We start from the raw sequence: 19,513 nt of genomic DNA, 5'->3' as shown, positions 1-19,513 counted from the left end.
AGTTGCTGGTATTCATACTACACATATATGGTGATGGGAAAATATAGTTTATGAAGGTTAACTGCTTCCTGGAGGGGGAGGGGGACGCAGCAAAAGTGAAAAATAAAGTAGAAATGTGGTGGGGGAGGGGCTTTCCAAAACTTTTCTGATAGTAATAGAAAAGCAAACCATGAGGCAGTAAGAGGAGTAAACAGCAACAGAAGCAGTAGCAGAAGCAGCAGCAGCAGCAACAACAACAAAACAAAACAGAAAAAAAGTGTAGAAAGTTACAGCCAACGAGAGTAGCACAGTTCTCACGAAGAGCGGATGAGAACTTGCATGCTTGCCCAAGTCACGGGACTAATGATGGACAGCTTCCAGGGCTAGAATTGTCGGTTTGCTTCACCGTCTGCCCTGGAGAGTGATTCTTCATTGGGTGCTGTTCTCCAAATGTTTGTACTTTGATAGTACTTGGAAGATAATCCATTGGAATCCAGATGGAAGAGACTGAAACTTGTGTATGTAACTATGTACCCTGTAACATACAGTTTTTAAATTAGTTTTTAATATTACTAAATGAGGTGATGGATTTCATGTCTTTACATGATGAACATGACAGGGAACATTCAAAGGGATTTCTAGAGAACAACTCTACAAGGTAATGTTTTCAATAGCCATCATGCCTCTTGCAAACCAATCTTTTATTGTAGGCATGAGATTGGTGATTCTGTTTGCATTCAATATATAATTTTTTTGAAATATATTTTTTGACATATATTTCAAATTGCCAAGAATCGTTAATTATTATCTGAGATAAAAAGCATGTAGAAAATCTAATTCTATATTTTTTTCGTTTTTTTCCTTTTTTATTAAAAATTTCTGCCTCCTCCTCAGCTCCCATTTTCCTACCCCCCCACTCCCCTCCCCACTCCAGTCCAAAGAGCAGTCAGGGTTCCCTGCCCTATGGGAAGTCCAAGGTCCTCCCTCCTCCAGCCAGGTCCAGGAAGGTGAGCATGTAAACAGACTAGGCTCCCTCAAAGCCAGTATATGCAGTAGGATCAATATATAAATTTTGATATTCATACCTCATAAAAGGAAGGATTTTATCAATATATTTAGCAATATTAGTTAATTAAAGTTTATACCCATGTATGTTCAGTATCTTTTAATAACAACTTGGTTGAACATTTTCTCTCACCCTTTGAACACCAGAGTACTTGTCTTCATCATAACTATTGAGGATGCCTATTTTCCTAAGAACTTATGGGCATAGCTTCATCTGTATGCATAGCTCAGCCAATGCAGTCTGTTGGATCAGTTATGGAAAAATCCATTAGCGTCTCAACAAACCTCTATAATTAATACCAAGGAAGGAAGAGGTTATATAAAAAGTAACACCTACTGAACGAATGTACCAAGAATAGAGGTGGAGAAGAAACAGAGAATTGGTATCAAAAGAAAGTGCAACAAACTATTCAAATTCTTACCACCTAGAGAACTTACCAGTGGTATTTCCTGAAGCCTAGAGTCTTATAAGCCAGTCTCAAACCGTCTTATGATAAGCCAAAGAAACAAAAACCACAGAAAACTGGGTGGCACATGCTACTTCACTTCTTAGCTTCTAGATAGACCTGTGAGAAAATTATTTCTGCTCTTTTTTATTTTAAATATTTTTCTTAAAAATACTTGCAAATAAAATAAACATCGCATACCAAAATTAAGCCGAGCCAAAGTCTGTCTCAAAGACTTTTGAAATGGTTAGGTTTTTAAATGGTTAGGGTAGCCATTCTTTTGCTATCAAGTATAGTTTTCTGCATTTATCCACCATCTCTATAAATAAACTGCTCTCAAGTATTAGAATACCACAACGGGCTGTAAGACTGTCAATAGTTCACAATATTTCACTGTAAACTTGAAATTTGTCAAAGGGCAGATTGTAAATTTTAAGACCATGGGGTGGGGGGAAGAAAAACAGAATGGCAATTATGTGAAGTGAGAGGAATTATCATCAGTTTGATTAGGAGGATAGGTCACAATATATACATTTATCAAAATATCCCATTGTATACTTTAAATGTATGCAATCTCTGTTTGTTAGCTGCACTGTTGAATGAAAAAGAAAGCTAAGTATTGCTCGGCAATTAACAGAGAAAGTGAATGTGGAACTAGTTATGTAGTATTGGTTCTATACCAAGTTCCTGGCCTATCTACTCCCAGGTTCTTGGCCCCCTGAGCAGAGTCTGAGATGTGTTCCATACCACATTTTAGGCCTTCAATCCAATCATATATTGATTGTCAAGTCCCACAAGCTTTGTTCTCATGCATTTTGTAGGCAGGTCACCATTGTAGACTGAAGAGTTTGTAGCTGTATTAGTGTTTGCCTTTCTACTTTGGTAGCATGCAGAATACCTTCTAGTATCTTGAACACTGCTTAGTAGGGTAAAGTTTCTAGATAGGCATCTGCTTGACTTCTTCATCTTCAATGAGCTGTGTAGGTATTGTCTTCAGCAATATGGCCTCACTGTCAACTTTTGGGTAGCAACTAATAGTCTTAGCAGTAGCTTGGGTTGTTTGAGGGTTTCCATGGCAGCCATTTGGCCAGCAACTTGATTAGAAGTAATCCATTCCTGGAACTAGAGGCTTCACTTGGTGATAAGAGATGTCCAATCACGTCTCTGTCTCCTCCATTCTCTGGATTCTATTTAGATCACCTTCATGTATGCATACATTTTAGGAGGCTCCTATTGAATTAACTTTCTATAATACCACTAAAGTGGCCCTTACTTCTACCTGTCTTTTCAGATATTCCCCTATTCATCCCTTTCTTCTGTCCCCTCTTTGCTTGATACTACCGTTCTAGTCTACCCTTCATAGTCTAGTCTATAGCTGTCTTCTATTTCCCACTCCTAACCCCTTCCCTTCTCCTTAACCCCTTTCTCTATATCTGACCTTTGTGGCTATAGGCATTATAGCCTGCCCGTCGAAGCTAACATTCACATATAAGGGAGTACATACCATTTTTCTTTTTTTTGGTTCTGGGTTATATCTCTCAGCATGATTATTTTTTAAAATTTCCATCCATTTACTTGAAAATTCATTTTTAGCTGCTAGTAAGATCCCACTATGTAAATGTACCACATAAATGTACCACATTTTCTTTATATATCCATTAACAAACATAAAATCATTTTCTAATTTCTGTGTATTACGAATAGAGCATTAATGAAAATGGTTGAATAAGTATCTCTGTAATAGCTGTAGTATCCTTTGGGTATATGCCCAAGAGTGGTATAGCTGGATCTTAAGGTAAGATCTATTCCTGGTTTCTTGAGGAACTGCCACACTGACTTCCATGGTGGCTTTACAAGTTTGCATTCCCACTAGCAATTAATAAGCTTTCCCCTTATCTTACATCCTTGCCAGTATGGGTTGCCACTTGTTTAATTGATCTCGGCCATGCTTGCATTTTCTGTATGGCTAAGGATGTTGAATATTTCTTTAAGTGCTTCTCACTGATTTGGATTTTCTCTTTTTAGAATCGTCCATTTAGATCTGTACTTCATTTTTAATTGGGTTATTTGTGTTCTTGATATCCAGTTTGGGATTGGCACTTTGTTTCATATTTTAGATAATATAACTCTACCAGCTGTCCAGTTGGTAAAAAAAAAAAAAAATGTTTTTCACATTAGGTAGACTGCAACCTCCCCCACCCCTTCTTTTTTCTTTTTATTTTTTTTTTTGTGTTGGTGGTGTTCTTGGCCATAAGAAGCGTTTCAGTTTCATGAGGTCCCATTTATTGCTTTTCTTGGTGCCTGTGCTATCAGTTTTCTGGAGGACCTTGGACTTAACATAGTGAAGGGAACCCTGATAGCTCTTTGTCTTGGAGAGGGGTGGAGAGGGGGTATGGGTGGAAGGGAGGGGAGGGAAAGGGGAGGAGGAGGGAAGGAGATTGAAATCTTTAATAAAAAAATGAGGAAAAAAAATCAGTTTTCTGTTCAGAAAGTCTTTTCCTGTGTCAGTGAGTTCGAGACTGTTCCACACTTGCTCCTCTGTCACATTTGCTGCTTTTGTAGTTATGTTGAGGTCTTTGATTCAACATGAATTGAAATGTGTGCAAGGTGATGAGCATGGATATGTTTGCATTCCTCTACATGCGCATTTGTTTGGATGCCTTCATTTGTTTAAATTACTGTAGTTTTTCCAGTGTGTATTTCTGGCTTCTCTATTAAAAAGTCAGCTCTCCATGGGTATGTAGTTTTATGTCTGGGTCCTCATTTGGATTCCTTGGGTTAACTTTGGTTAATGTGTTTGTTTTTGTGCTGATGCTATGCTACCCCCCCCCCCCCCCGTCTAGCTCTGTAGCTCTGTAGCACGACTGTAAGTGGGGATGATGACACCTCCACCAGTTCTTTGATTATTCAGGATTATTTTATCTATCCTGTGTTTCTGTGTTTTCATAAGAAGCCGAAAACTGTCCTTTCATATTCTTTGAAAATTTATGTTAGTATTATGATGGGATTTGACTCCAATTTATAAATTGCTTTCTGTAGGATGGCAATTTGTTTTACTGTACTAATTCTACCAATCCATGAGCATGAGAGATCTTTCCATTTTCTGATATTTTCTTTAATTTATTTTTTTTTAAATCTCTTAAAATTTTTATTGTACAAATCTTTACTTTCTTTGTTAGAGGTTCTTCAGGATTCTTTTTGAGGCTGTTGTGAACAGTTTCCTTTCCTTAAATTTTTTCGATGTTCATTTGCTATTTGTATATGGGAAGGCTACTCATTTTTGTGCTTTAATTTTGTATCCTGCTACTTTTTTGAAAGTGCTTATTGGCTGTCAGAGTTTCCTGGTGTGAGTTTTAGGACCATTTATGTATATAATAATATCACCTGCAAATGAAAATACTTTGATTTCCTCTCTTCCTATATTTACCCTCTTGATCACTTCAGTAGTTTTATTGCTATAGCTAAGACTTAAAATACTATATTGAGTAGGCAAGGAATAGAGCGGACACCCTTGTTTTGCTCCATATTTAAGAGAAAATGCTTTGAGTGAGTATCTCTCTATTTACACTGATGGTGGCTGTAGATTTGCTGTATGTCACCTTTATTATGATGGGGTATGCCACCTCTATCACTAGTCTGAGTGAGATACTTGTTTTTTTTTTTTTTGAGACTATTAATTGCATTTACTCAGACAGTTATGCTACTTTCCTTTTTCTATTTTTTTCTTTCCTTCCTTCATTCTGTCCTCTTTCCTTTCCTCCCTCCCTCACTCCCTTCTTTCTTTTTTTGTGTTTTGTTTTGTTTTGTTTCGTTCTTCCAGACAGGGTTTTTCTGTAGCTTTGGAGCCTGTCCTAACACTCACTCTGTAGACCAGGGTGGCACCAAATGCACAGATACCTGCTTGTTGCCTCCTGAGTGCTGGGATTAAAGACATGCACCATCACTGCCTGGATTCTTTCCTTTTTCCGAGAGCAGTTTTGCATGTGTTAAAATTGTGTGCCTTTTTGTATCTTCACCTCATGTATTGCATCTGCTAGGTCCACCTCAGCTCAAAAACACCCATCTTAGTTCAGCCTCCTCTGTGATGGGAACTGAAGCTAGCAGAACCAATCAACAAGGTGAGGACAAGTCATGCCTAAAGTTTTGACCTTAGCAATAATGCTGATGCTATTTTGACTTCTTGCTTTACTTAGGAAAGGTGTAAAAGGGTGATACAGATAGTTGTGAATTTCTATGAGAACTTAGAGCTAATTATAATCTGAAATTCATGTATAGGGAAAACATTCTGCCAGTCTTCTCTACTTTTTTCCACATGATATATCATACTTGGGATTTAATCAAAAGCTTTCATCTTATTTAACTTTTGATGACATCGTTCTTTAGAAACAAGTCCATGAAATTTGTCAATTTAAAAATAATTAAAATATGATTATTATATTTCCTTTGTTTCCTTCTTACCTACAGTTACCCATGTCTCCTGTTTACAGCTCCTTCCACTGCTCCTGACTTCCTGTCAAATCCATGGCCCGCTTTTCTTTTATTATTATTGTTACATTAGTGTGTGTGTGTGTGTGTGTGTCTGTGTTTGTATGTGTGCACATGTGTGTACTTTTTTGTATACAGTAGAACACTCTTAGATTTCCCTCATTTACATTGAAATGTCAACTTCTTTTGGAATTGTTCTTGCTCTAATTAGACAGCCACATTGTTGAGGTACCATGAATGTAGTTTTCTTATCATATCTAGGAGATATAATCTCACAGTAGACTTCATGCTCCTTTCATTCTTAGGGTTTTTTTTTTTTTTGTCCCTTTCCATGATTTTTCTGAGTTTTTAACAGGAACCATAAAAGTTAAGACTTCCATTTGTGGTTCAATTAAAGACAACAATATGAGCTAAAGAGGGACTAAAATTCCAAGGGTAAAGAAGTAAACTCACGAAGGGAATTGTCTGTCCATTTTTCTTTATTCTTCTGTCTATTCTTATTCTTTCTTGTTCTTCCTTGTTATACATTGTTCTTCCTTGTTCTACCTGTTACAAACATTTCCAGTCAGATATAGACTTATAACCAGTAATTTCCCAGCCCTAGCACGTTCCAGGGCTGGAATTCTTTTGCCCTCCAGAAAATCAGATAAGAGTTTTTTTATATACACACACACACACACACACACACACACACACACACACACACACACACAGACACAGATCCATGCGCGTGCGGTGAACTCTTGGCTGCAGGAGTTCTTTTGTAGATGTATCAACTGAGATTAGACACCCCACAATTAGTTGAACTCAATTAGGACCAGGTGTGGAAATGCCTTGTATCTGCTACTTGGTTGTCTCCCAGAGGCTAAAAGTAAGTCCTTATTGCTGAAGATACCATGCCCTTCCAACACAGGAATGGAAGACTGCACAACAATGTAGTGATATTTTGGTAGTTAAGGAACTGCTTGACAATGAAGCAATGCAGTTTTGATGGCTATATTCCTTAACTGACTCTCATAGCAAAGACTTCATATCCTCTCAAAGTCTTGACTTCGGGCTTCCGGGTCATGAGCACCTGCACAGCTGGCAGCAACAGGATAAAGCATACGACCAGTGAACAATGACCACAGAAAATTAAACTGGGCACATGCTAGGTGATGTTAGGCTAAGACTCAGATATGGAGAAACTTAGGCTAGCCCCTGAATGCCATCTAAGGCTGCTAAATACAAACATGTTCTTGCGTCCAAAATGCCAGGAATTACACACAAGTTTTAAGGCATAGAAATATAATGTCCTGCGTGTATTTTTTTTCTAGGCTGTAGAAGTTTTAAATCTTAAAGCTACTTTCTACTCTCTAGAAACAGTCTCCTGCTCACACAAAATCAAGGGTTGGTAAACAGATGGAACTATATGTAATGAAGGAAATTTAGAGGAGAGGAGGAGAACGTTTCCAGGTATAGGGGGAAAGAGTTCCATAGCAGTCATATGCAAAGTGAGACAAGTTTTCTGAGCATGTCCTGTCAATTTTTTTTTTTTACTTGAATGCTTTCAGGGTGATTATGAAAGAAACTCATTACCTCTTCATAATCTCCTCCTCATACTCCTGCGACACCTACCTTGCCTCTCAGGACAGTCAGCTTCACAACAACTGGGAAAGGCTGAGCTGAAGAAAGCCAGGAATAATATAGAATTTCTCATTTGAAATGGTCACCAATTATTTGTTTAGGTTTTATACAATATAGAGCTCGCCAGTGTTCCTTACGCCACTTAGAATTCAAAACTTTTATTATGTTATTGAACCCAGGAGATTTTTCATGAAATGAAGGACATTTAAGGTTTTCTATATCATTAGTATTTTTGGGAGTAGAGCCTGATAGGACAGAAGAGTATTATGTTGTAACTTAGGCAAGGGGATAATTTCCACATTGATTTCATGCGGTCTAAGGAAATTATTTTTATTTTTAACAGTAGAAATGAAAACTTATTTTTCTTGGCTATAGCCATTTAGTATCTTTAGTATCAGTTATGAATTGAGACCATAATAAGACAATACATTTCCTAAATATCTTTTCTTAAGCTACATTAAGATGTATTATCTATTAATTGTAGTAGTAATTTGAACTTAATTTCTTTCTCAAGGAATATAATTTCATATAAACTTAGCCCAGTGGATCACTGGAGATGGATGATCTGCTCTGTGATTAAATAACAAAGAAAAATTCTAATAAGCTTGAGAATAGAGACATGTATTAAATAAATATATGAAACTTTGATTACCAACTGGCAACATCTACAGCACTGTGCAAGATAATTCAGTTGGGGCTGATGAATAACTTTAAAAAACTACAAATAAGTATAGTTTTGGCATGTGTTTTTACTATTGAAATATTTATATACCAAGAGATATTGAGAGAAAAATACCACATATGTAATGAAATTTAGAAAAGAAGCCATGACCACATGCATTTAAAGATCCCTTACCTTTTTAATTCAAGATCTTCACATATCTATCATTTAAGAGAAAGAATACACAAAATTGTGAAAATGTTTTATTGATTTTTTCCTCAAATGACAATTCAAAAGTAGAATATATCATGTTTTCATTAAGAAAAATGCCTTTCGAATTAATTGTTTAATCCATCAAGAAATATAATTTCCTTGTCAACCAAAACAAAGTGGATCAATTCAATGGCTACACGTATAATGCATGTGCTCAAAAGTTCTTCAGAAGGCATATGTAAGAGATTTCTTGCAAGCCAGTGGGGACACAGAGGACAATGAGCTAAAGACTGGAATCTTATACGTGGCCTAAAAGGCACTTTCATTGCCCACTTTTACCCCTAGTAAATGAAGACAGGAGGAACAGCTAAAATTACTAATTGGTTTACTGACCAGTTGTACTTTGCTCGATTGATTTGCAATTAATTCTGTTGTGTGGTGCGCTGCAGAAGAAGGTTGGCGCCAACCTTTGAAAGAGCTGATACTTAAAACCTTGGTGGAGGCTTCAAGACAGGGTATCATTGCTCAGTGTGGAGACTGCTCCCAGAGACTTTCATGAAGAGCTGTGTGCTGAATGATCATGGCAGGGTGCTAAATGTCCCTGTAAAAGAGATATTAAGCATTTCCAATTTACCTTTAATCTGGCATCACTGGGAACAGAAATGTCACACGCAAACAAAATGCAAGATTATCAGTTCTTTCTATCTTAATTGTTCATTTCCTTTTCCTTCTATCTGCATCACAAGTTCTTTCCATATGTAGTCAGTCATGTACTGGTATATGTGCCTACAAATGCTCTTGCATGCACATACTCAACTTTTCACACATACACGTCTATCTACACCTTCATCCTCTGAAGAGGATTCAGTGAACTTAGTCTCACTAACGGCATCATAATCCTTTTTTTATTGGACTATTTAAGTTATTTTCTTTCTTCTTTTTCTTTTTTATATTAAGAATTTATAATACAGTCTTTTCTCATTTTACATACATTCCCACTCCCTCCTCTTCCACCCCACTCTTCCCTCCATCCTTCCACTTCCATTCCTCAGAAAGGGTAAGACTTCCCCTGGGGAGTCAACAGAAATTGACACTTCACTTTCAGGCAAGACCAAGGCCATCCCCCCTCTATTTAGGCTGAGCAAAGTATTGCTCCAAAAGAGAATGTACTCTTAGATGCCAGTTCAAGTAGTAGGGATAAATCCTGGTCCCACTGCCAGTGGCCCCACAGACTGCTCAAGCCTCACAGGTGTTCCCCCGTGGAGAGGATACCTAAACTGGCCTTCCCCTATAATAGGATTGATGACTGCCTTAGTTGTCATCATAGAATCTTTAATGAGCAACTGATGGAAGCAGATACAGAAGTCTAGAGCAAAGCCCTGGGCCGAGCTACCAGAGACTGGTCCAAGAGAGGGAGGAGCAATAATATAAGCAAATGGGTCAAGACCACGATAGTGATAACCACAGAAATAGCTGACCTGAGCCCCTGACTCTTCAGTGATAGCAGGGGAACCTGCATAAGTCCAAATTATGTCCACCGAATGTGGGGGGCAGTTGTGAGGCATCATAATTCTATAAAATGTAAATATTAACCTTCATCGGTTAATTTCAAATCTAATTTTCCTCTTAAATACCAGAATAAGAGACTTAATACAATTATGAAATTGCCATTTTTAGAAAATCAATGCACTAAAACTGTAGACTGTAAAACTCACTTGCACTTTCTGAATCTATTAATGTTAGTTTCTCTCTTCTTCAGCAAATGAAGTTCTCTAGAGTTATCTTGAAAAAAAAAGTCAGAAAATTGATACAGAAATTAGTAGTTATTTATGAAATAAATATTGTTTTGTTGAAGTCAACATCTTCATTTATGTCATATTTCTATGTTATTTAGTTTACCTTAATTTATTTGTAATTATACCTATTTCCTTTTTGTAATCTGCTTCTCATTGTAAAAAATGTTGCAAAATCTTTATCTCCTTTGTATTTATTTTGTTTTTTGGACTTAGTATAGCTAAACAAAACATTTGGGGTAACTAATTTAATTGTTTAAAAACTTATTAGACATTAGTTAAGCAGTATCTTGGCATTTCAATGCCACTTCTATTGCATAAAATTCATATGAAAGCCATTTGTGGAAACAGATGATTGAAATGCATTTTAAAGACTCTTGTTATGTTGTATACAGGGAAGTGAACTTTTAGGCATAATATCTAAAGCCAGGTTTAAATCAACACTGTTAAAATATTAGGGTTTATGAATCTTTGAAAACATAGAATTGGTTAGAGAATGTGGTAAAGAAGGGATGTCCCAAGGAAGAGCAGAGTAAGGTAATATGTAATGCTAGCGTGGTTAATAAATTCTAATGAAGTTGTAATCAGACAGGAGCATGTCTGTTGTACATGGGAGGGGGGCAATAAGAGTGATGGTTGCATCCAGGAAACAGTGTTGGCATTGGAAACAAGAAATTAGAGATAAACCACAAATAAGAGGATAACTGATAAACACATGGATAGGAATGAATGTATTCAATTTGGAGGAGTAAGAAAAACTGAAAAAAACGATGTCAGAACCAAACTCTATAGAATGTTACAAGTTTATAAACAGACAAAGAGAGCTTTACTAAAAATAGCAATAAAAAGTAGTTGAAAAGCTAATAAGGAACCCAAATAAACAGGATATAGAGGTAGAAGGGAGATTTTTCAAAATACAATAGCAACCAAAATTAGAATGAAATATTTGATGATATGTCTTACTTGAAATTTTAATATATATTTCTTAAATTTTAGATAATTAGTTTTGTAGAGCTTTTGATAAGTATATACTGCTTTGACCTTATTTCTGTTTAATAAAAGTGATTTACTTAGGAAAATGAACTGTTTGGAATACATATTTTCTGGTATTGGATCATTTTTATTTTGATATTTTGTAAGCCTATGTGTTTGTGTGTTCATGTGTGCACGTGCATATGTGTGCCTACCAAAGCAGAGGCTATTTGTTACCCTTTGTCATCATTCCTCAGGCATTATACACTTTCTTTCTTGAGACAGGGATTCTTACTGGCCTGGTATTCACTAAGATGACGGATCAGTGAGCTCCTAGGATCTGCTTCTTTCTCTCCTTCAAGCTCTGTAATTACAAACACAACCACCACTCCTGACATTTTTACATGGATTATAGGAATTAAACCCCAGTTCTCATGCTAGTGCTGTGAGTACTAAATAATGGAGCCATCTCCCCATCCGTAGCGCAATCGTTAAAGATGACTACATAGACTAATTTAATCATATTTTCCAAAAACCACATTAAAAATGTCAAGTGTTTTATTTGGCTTTGTTAATCAGAGGTCTTTTCTCATTTGGAGAACATTTTACAAGAGAGTCCAATTTACATTATGATAGTCCAAAGATGAATTTTGTTTTTCCTCTCTTCTAACCTTGAATCTTACTCTTTCATAACTCATCAGCACTAATAATAAAGACCAGTTTACTACATAGACATCTGCTTCTTTTCATTAGACATTCAAAATAATATTATGCCATGGCATTAATGAACAACAACGAGAACAAAAACAGTAGTAATGTTACTTGAACTTTGTAGAGCTAAACTGTTTCGCCACTTGATTAGATGTATTGAATAATGACAAGAAAAGAAATCTCAGACTTGGTACTGGAGTGTGCTTTCCTCTTTGGTAGTATTTTTGTTTCTGCTACTGACTGAGTTTACAGCTTCATTTGAAATCACATTCATTTACTTTAAGTTTCACAAATCACTCCCATAAGATGTACTGATATGAAAAGAAAGAAACCTGTCACTATAACTGAGTGGGCTTTCTTAGCTGGTCCCAAGCCTGCTTATACAAGAACAATGGTTTGCATTCCTACCCAGCAGAAGTTCCTGTGGTCAATATGTAAAGCTGGAGGTGGGGGTAGGGGACTCTGCAGAAGGAGTAAGGTGACCCATGAGGCTTTTATTTCATTTATAGCTTGTGGTGTTTACCGATACAACTCCTGGATTTGGAGATCAAGATCTTTGATGGGACAGTTTCCCAGCTTACGCCATAATTTAGTTACATGTCTCCTTATTTATGTGTCATTAACTAAGAATGCTGATAATGAATCTTAAGACTATAGCTCCACTCATTGAACAAGAGAAACTGCATGTCCTACCACTTAAATGAACCACAATTCAAGCCTTGCAATCAATGGAGCTAATGAAATATAACGAGGTGTTTCTATGTTTAGGACGTAATGATTATTACTTCACAAGGCATTGTCACACTGTTCAAGTCCTCTTGCCCTGCAAAATCTCCAAACCAAACCAAACCCAAACAAACTAAACCAAAACAAACGAAAACAAAATATTATCATGAAGATAATCATCAGTTATGAAGGCTACTCTTGTCTCTCTCTCTCTTTAGTGTATGCTTTTAATGATGTCACACATGTTGTTTATACATGGCTTATAATTGGTCTTGGCATATAACAAGTGTTTGCCTTTATGATAATGGATATGATAATATTTAATTAGTTGCAAGAAATAAAGAATATGAGTCTGATGTTTAAAATATAATTATGGTTTCCACAGAGGTAAGTTAAACTATGTATGAAGATCTGATTTTGGAAACCAAAATCCAATAAAGAAGTATGACAATTGTCTCCCAACATGTTAAGCTCAAACTGTCTATGCTGACAAATCTCATAATACTTTTTTTTTTAGTAAAGAAGGGTTGAATTAGTATATCTGACTATCATGTCAATGGTATAAAAAGTGCTTCCTATTTATAAGTTTAAAATCCATTATTTCTTTTTATGTGGTTTCATATCGATGCTCTAAAGTCTTCAACTTTATCAACTCTAGTGTGTATATATGTGTGTGAAAGGATCTCATTGTATCCCTTAAAACCTGATAATTTATTTTCTTTCATTATGTGAAACATTGTATTTAACACTGTTCTAGCCACATTACTGTTAAGAATAATGACAATAAAGTCACATACGCTGATATTGTCAACGTGTGTTCTTATGTCTGAAGTAAAAGTTTATGCTTGATAATTGTTTGTTCTTGACCCAAGGTCTTACTAAGTCATGCTTGCTGTCCTGAAACTGACTATGTAGACAAGGCTTGGCCTCAAACTTGAAGAGAGCCATCTGACTTTGTCTTCTGCATACTGGATTGAGAAAATAAGAAATTCAAAGTAACTGGTTAATGGACTAACCAGTAATCTAAGCAGCTAGACTTCAGTGTATGCAATCACCCACCATCAAAGAAGAAGGAAAACAAACCAATCATATGTTAGGCAAGCAGATGATTTCTCCAAAAACTGTAATCCATTTTTTTGTAACTATAACTTAGTCGTTTGTCCACCGGTTTTCACGAGGAGTAAATGATTGCTTAATGAGCAAATCATTGTCAACAGCCTCCCATGCATTTACAACGAGAGCTCCAGTAACCCATTCACTGACCTGGAAGTTTGGTGTCAAAGTTCTTGCAGCTATCCGACCATGCGTGTCTTATAGATCCCGAGTTTTAAAGGGGCTTGATAGATTTATGGATTTATTTATTGTAAATTACTCACCGGAGAGAGACATTTCATTGTGAAACACCCTTGATTATTGATTCAGTAAAATGAGGGTGTCATCATTAAACAAATCTCCCTGTATGCCCGCACTATGAAAACTAATTGACTGTGCCTTCCCTTAGAAGTTGGCTATACATTTCCAATGAAGGTTTTATTTGGTGTTTCCACAATCTATTTACACTCTACTATAGGGCCATGCCTCTTTCTTAAGCTTCATGAAAAGTTTTTCAATTTTCAGGAAAAGGAAAATATTATGAAAACAGTATGCCTTCTAGAATTATTTTCACTTTAACTTGTACCACATATCTTTTGAATTTTGAGGAAAAAAATCTTATCATTTTATCAGTGTTTGTTTTTTTTTTTTTTTTTTTTTTTTTTTTTTTTTTTTTTTTTTTTTTTTTTTTTTTTGCCAGAATCTGGTTTGTTTTTTCAAATACTGTAAACCTTGCCCAGACACTTTGTATTAACTGAATTTTATTTCAACCTATGGTTAGAATTTTGGATAATATACTCCTTAATCATACTTGTTTCTTTAGATTATCATTTCTCAGTTCCCATAGGATTATATACTTTTAATATACTGACGTTTATTTTTTTAATCATTCTATACCCATAAAGTTGCAGGCAGAATGTTATTACAAATAGGGATTTCCAACTCTTATCATTGAAAAGCTATTACCTGAACCAGTAGTCTATGCTGTAGTACAATAATTCCAACATTCTCACTGGAACTTTTTCAGTAAACTCTTTTTTTTCTTAAGTACTATGTATATTGTTAAAAATTTTAGAGATTTAAATTTATGAGTCTGTGAATACATCCAGTTCTCTTATAAAGCTATATAATAGTTAGACTGTAAAAGTGTAAGGGGTATTGTCAGAAATGACATACACAAAAAAGCATGTGCTGACTGCCCACATCAGTTCCTTCATTTTTGCAATAGAACCAGTTACTAGAGAAAAGATTCTTTGTGCATGAGTCCTGTTTTTATTCTTCAGAAAAGTGGAGGTACATAGTAAGAGAATGAGAAGTTTTGGTCAATTAATTGATGAAAATCCCCAAATCACTAGTGGTGAGTCCTAGTGACTGGCAGAGGCACAGAGGAGACTGATTTTCTTCATAGTCAGAAAATGCACATCCAACTAGAAACCATTTCTTTTGTCATGCCTTTTTTCTCTTCAAAAGCACTGCCACAAGTTGATAACAATGAAGTACAAGAGAGGCAGCAGGCACATAAGTCAAGGTACCAATGCCCCTAGGGTAAAGTAACTTAGTTGTGTTACTAATCTATCTGGAAGTGTCCCTCAATTCAAATGAACTTATATTGCTTGGTTTTGGGAAGTTACATCTTACATAATACAAATAAAATCCATGCTGCAATATAAATAAAGCAACTAGATAGACTTGTGATCAGTGACTTCATACTGGCAAATTATTAATACAGCTGGATGACATGAAAATAAAAGGGGGAAATGATCATGTTCAGGGAGAATGTATTTCAGGTACTTCTCCCAACATCTGCTCCCTATATCCTCAATTGCTCAAGTACAAACTAATACATTGGTTCAGGCTCCAACTCAAAAGAGATTAAACTAATAAAAGTACTGCTACTGGATATAGTGTCTTCTAGATGGTTAGTATGGTCTACCAATTCTTACTTATCTTGTAGAATCAATATAGTAAAATTCCAGGTCTTGAAAAACAAACTAACATAAACCCTTCTTAATCCCATTATATTTATTGTCTTGCAGCTAATTAATGTCCAGCGAAATTACACATTGTTGAGCATTGGTAAGGATGAGTGTCACTGTTAGATTGTGATTCCGGAACTCCAATGTCTTTAAATCAATATAGAATTTCTTGAGTCTCTGCATTCATTCTCTTCTGGTACACACTGTAAAATATTACTTAACATCTTCTTTGTGCATTACAAACTCCAAATCTGACAGTCCAATGACTCTCAACAAATGAGCATATTTTGTAAGGAGGGGGAATTCTATGACACATTAAATTATAGGAAGATTGATTTTTTTCGATAAATTATTGAATTAAGTCCCAACTCTCTGTGGTAAACAAGAAATTTAGGAAGCCAGAATGGTCGCACCTGCCATTCACATTACTTTTGGGCTTATACATCCCAATGCTGCTTGCCTAGAACTCTAAGAAGAAAAGGAAACCCTCCAGAAATACATAGACAAACTTGGAAATATTCCTTTGTTTCACACAAATTGAAGCACAAGGTTCAATGAAAATGATGGGCAACTAAACAAACCTGATAGCTTCCAGGAAAGGACATGCTAATGACAAGCGTGTGCACTGAGAGAAAAGGTAATGGACTGCACGTGTGTGAAAGCTCAAGTCTGTGGAAAGCTGTACTCATGATATAGTGCATGAGAAAACAATTTATTCTCAGTAGAGGAGCGGCCAGGGCATCCTTCCCTTCACAGAGCAGCAGCATATTCCCCATTTTCCACATTGTTTTTGTTATGCATTTCTTCCCCATGTTTGGTATTTTCTATCCGTTCCATCCTGATTTTCACTCTTTTCAAAAATAATTCTTATTCTTTAGAATATCTTCTCTGTTGTTGCTTCTATTACTCTCTGTGGCAAGGATTCTGAAATGGCTTTCTGCTCTCTGAGTTCTCTTCTGAATTCCAGGCCTGTTTCTAACTACGTATTTCTATCTTCTCTTGGATAATTTATAGTACATGAATTGTATGTGCTACCTTCCGACCTGTAACTTTTTTCCTACCCACTTGGTTCATCTCCCAGTGATCCTCTGTAATTTAAATGAGTGTAATGACACTAATGTATATATTCAGAGATCTGATTTACTGATTTATTTGTTTTAATAGAAGTCGTAGTTACGTGTTTTAATGGGCTTTAATGAGATATTTTGACATTAGAAAAATTCATCAAACTACTAAGAATGTCTTTAATCCTACCAATTTGTCACTGTTTACTGATGAAAATGTCAAAACTCTATTTTTGCCTATTTTGAATACATAATCCATTATTATTAATCTTGGCCATCATATAGTACAATTGTTGACTGAAACTTATTCCTTCAGCATGAGACATTGTCCATTTGGATCTTCATTTTCCTTCTCTCCATACTTTTCCTAGCACCTGTCTTTGGTAATTGTGTGTGTATATGGTTTCCTCTTGTGTTATTGAGTATTTATATTCTTATTACAGCACTTGCTTTGCTGCACTTGAACTATTTATCATTTAGAATAATGTCCTCTAGTTAATCCATAATATTTCATTTTATATGTATGCCAGATTATATTCATAGATATTTAGGTAACTCTTTAATTTTGTCTATTTGGAATAATACTAAGATAAATATAAGGGCCAAATATCTCTTTGATATATTAATTTCAGTTCTTTGGACTCTATACTCACAAGAAGAATTTTTATTGCTAACCAGTTCCAAAGAAATAATTGCAAACACTTATGAAGAAAGGGCAGATTTGAGACGGTTTTGGGGAAATTAGGTATCCACACAAAATGTAATATGGCACCCTTCTCTCATGAAGCAAAAAATCAATTCAAAATGGATAAATTGTTTACATATAAGATCTTTTGGAACTGTGAAACTACTTGTAAAACATGTAGGGCAGTCAGAGTTATGTGGTAAGACCTTCTAAAATCCCAAACAAGAAAGAAAGGGACAAATAACAAGGAAGGTATTTCTCAAAAGAAGATATATTAATGGTAAACAGAATTGTAAAAGACATGTTAATTTTTCTAATTATCATGGAAATGCATATTTAAGCCACATGTGATTTCACTTCCCACCTCTGATCACAAGGATGAATGACAGGTATTGGTGTTGTGGAGTAAGTAAGTTCCATGAGAGTGGGAGTGCACACAGGAACGCATAATAATGGTCTCTCAAAGTACTCTAAACAGAATTACATGGGGAAGGAATACACCTGAAGGCAAATGTCTAACAGGCAACAAAATATTGCAGCAATGGTCACACGTTCATAAGTAGCTTCTCATCTATTGATGAGGTCCAATTCTGGCAGATAGGAAAAAGTATAATTTTGCTAATCTCTAAATTGTTGCAGTGTTTACCTTAAAGTGCAGCCTTCCTAAATCATCAGAAGAGTAATATAATAATAGTATTCATATAATGATATTAACCTTAGATGTTTATTTTGGCTATTTATAATGAAATTGTAATTAGGAATATGAGTATCTGAGAAGTATATATCACATTATTGTACTGTGCCATTTTATAAATAATAATTATAGTTAACATGAAGGAAATGAAAGGTTGGCATTAGTTTAGATTTCCTTGGCAGGATTACGTATAATAAAATAAACTCTACCATCAAGATTAGAAGAGATGCTCCATCAAGTTAATTATGTAAACCTGCCTGTGGGTTCCTCTAGGGGAAAAAAAAGAATACTTAAGAACTTGATATTTTCTTTAAAATAGCTGACACCAGCCAGAGGTGTGAGGTCACTCCCCTGGCTTTGTTATCGCACCTCAAGTGAAAGGGAAACGGATACACGATGGGAATAGACCTCATTTGCCCGTTTGGAGCTTAATAAGGCACTTTCACAGATACTCGGGGCTCTTCCTAGCTGCAGTGGTCCTAATTAATGCTCAGCACCTAAGCTCTCTGAGCCGAAGAATGAAACTAAAACAGACTTCTCAGGAGGTGACTGGAAATTAAAAAACTAAATCACTAAGAGACATACGTATAAGATGCCGTATAAGATAACATAAAACCGGGCAAATCTGACTTCCAAGAATCTGCTCATATTCATGGTATTCTTGCTTTATCAGCAATAAAGTGGCCATTCTGTTTAATACCTGATGCAGATGTTACAGGCAAGTCTCATTTTAATTTCGTACTGGAGGCTTCAGCTTCTGCTGTGTTTTTGGTTAATGCTGGCCTGTTAAGCTGCTAATTTATCTACTGCCAGGAAGGCCTGTGGAAGTGCTGTTCCATAAATAATAGAGCGGTGATCCATAACCACCTCCCATGCAACGGCATCGAGCCTACTGCAGCTAATAGGACTGAGAAGCCGTTGCTAGGTGCCAAAATGCTGCTTGCCTATTTAGGAAGTGATATAGTTCAGTCTCCCTGCTAAGATGACAACACTGTAATTAGAGATTAATCAAGAGCTACATTACTGCCACCGTTTCCTGCAGTCCGACTTTTGTTGCCCACCAGCAGTTAAGTGCATCTGCCTGTGTTTACCGGTTCTCTGGGGATTTAGAAATATATTGTCATATTTACAGGAACAGCTGCCGTGCAAGTTGTCAAATCATAAAGAACTAACTCAAAAGAATGCGTATAAATAATGACTTTGTGTTTGGTCTATTTATTTCTCAAATGAGGCTTCATTGAAAAAAAAAGATTAAACAACATTGTATAGCCTGCTTTTTATTATTTGAATTTGTTACTTTTCATTAAAATATTTCATCAGCTATC

The sequence above is a fragment of the Arvicola amphibius genome, chromosome 3, assembly GCF_903992535.2.
Source record: "Arvicola amphibius chromosome 3, mArvAmp1.2, whole genome shotgun sequence".
In the NCBI taxonomy this organism is placed as follows: Eukaryota; Metazoa; Chordata; class Mammalia; order Rodentia; family Cricetidae; genus Arvicola; species Arvicola amphibius.
Note: the sequence above shows the minus strand (reverse complement) of the source record.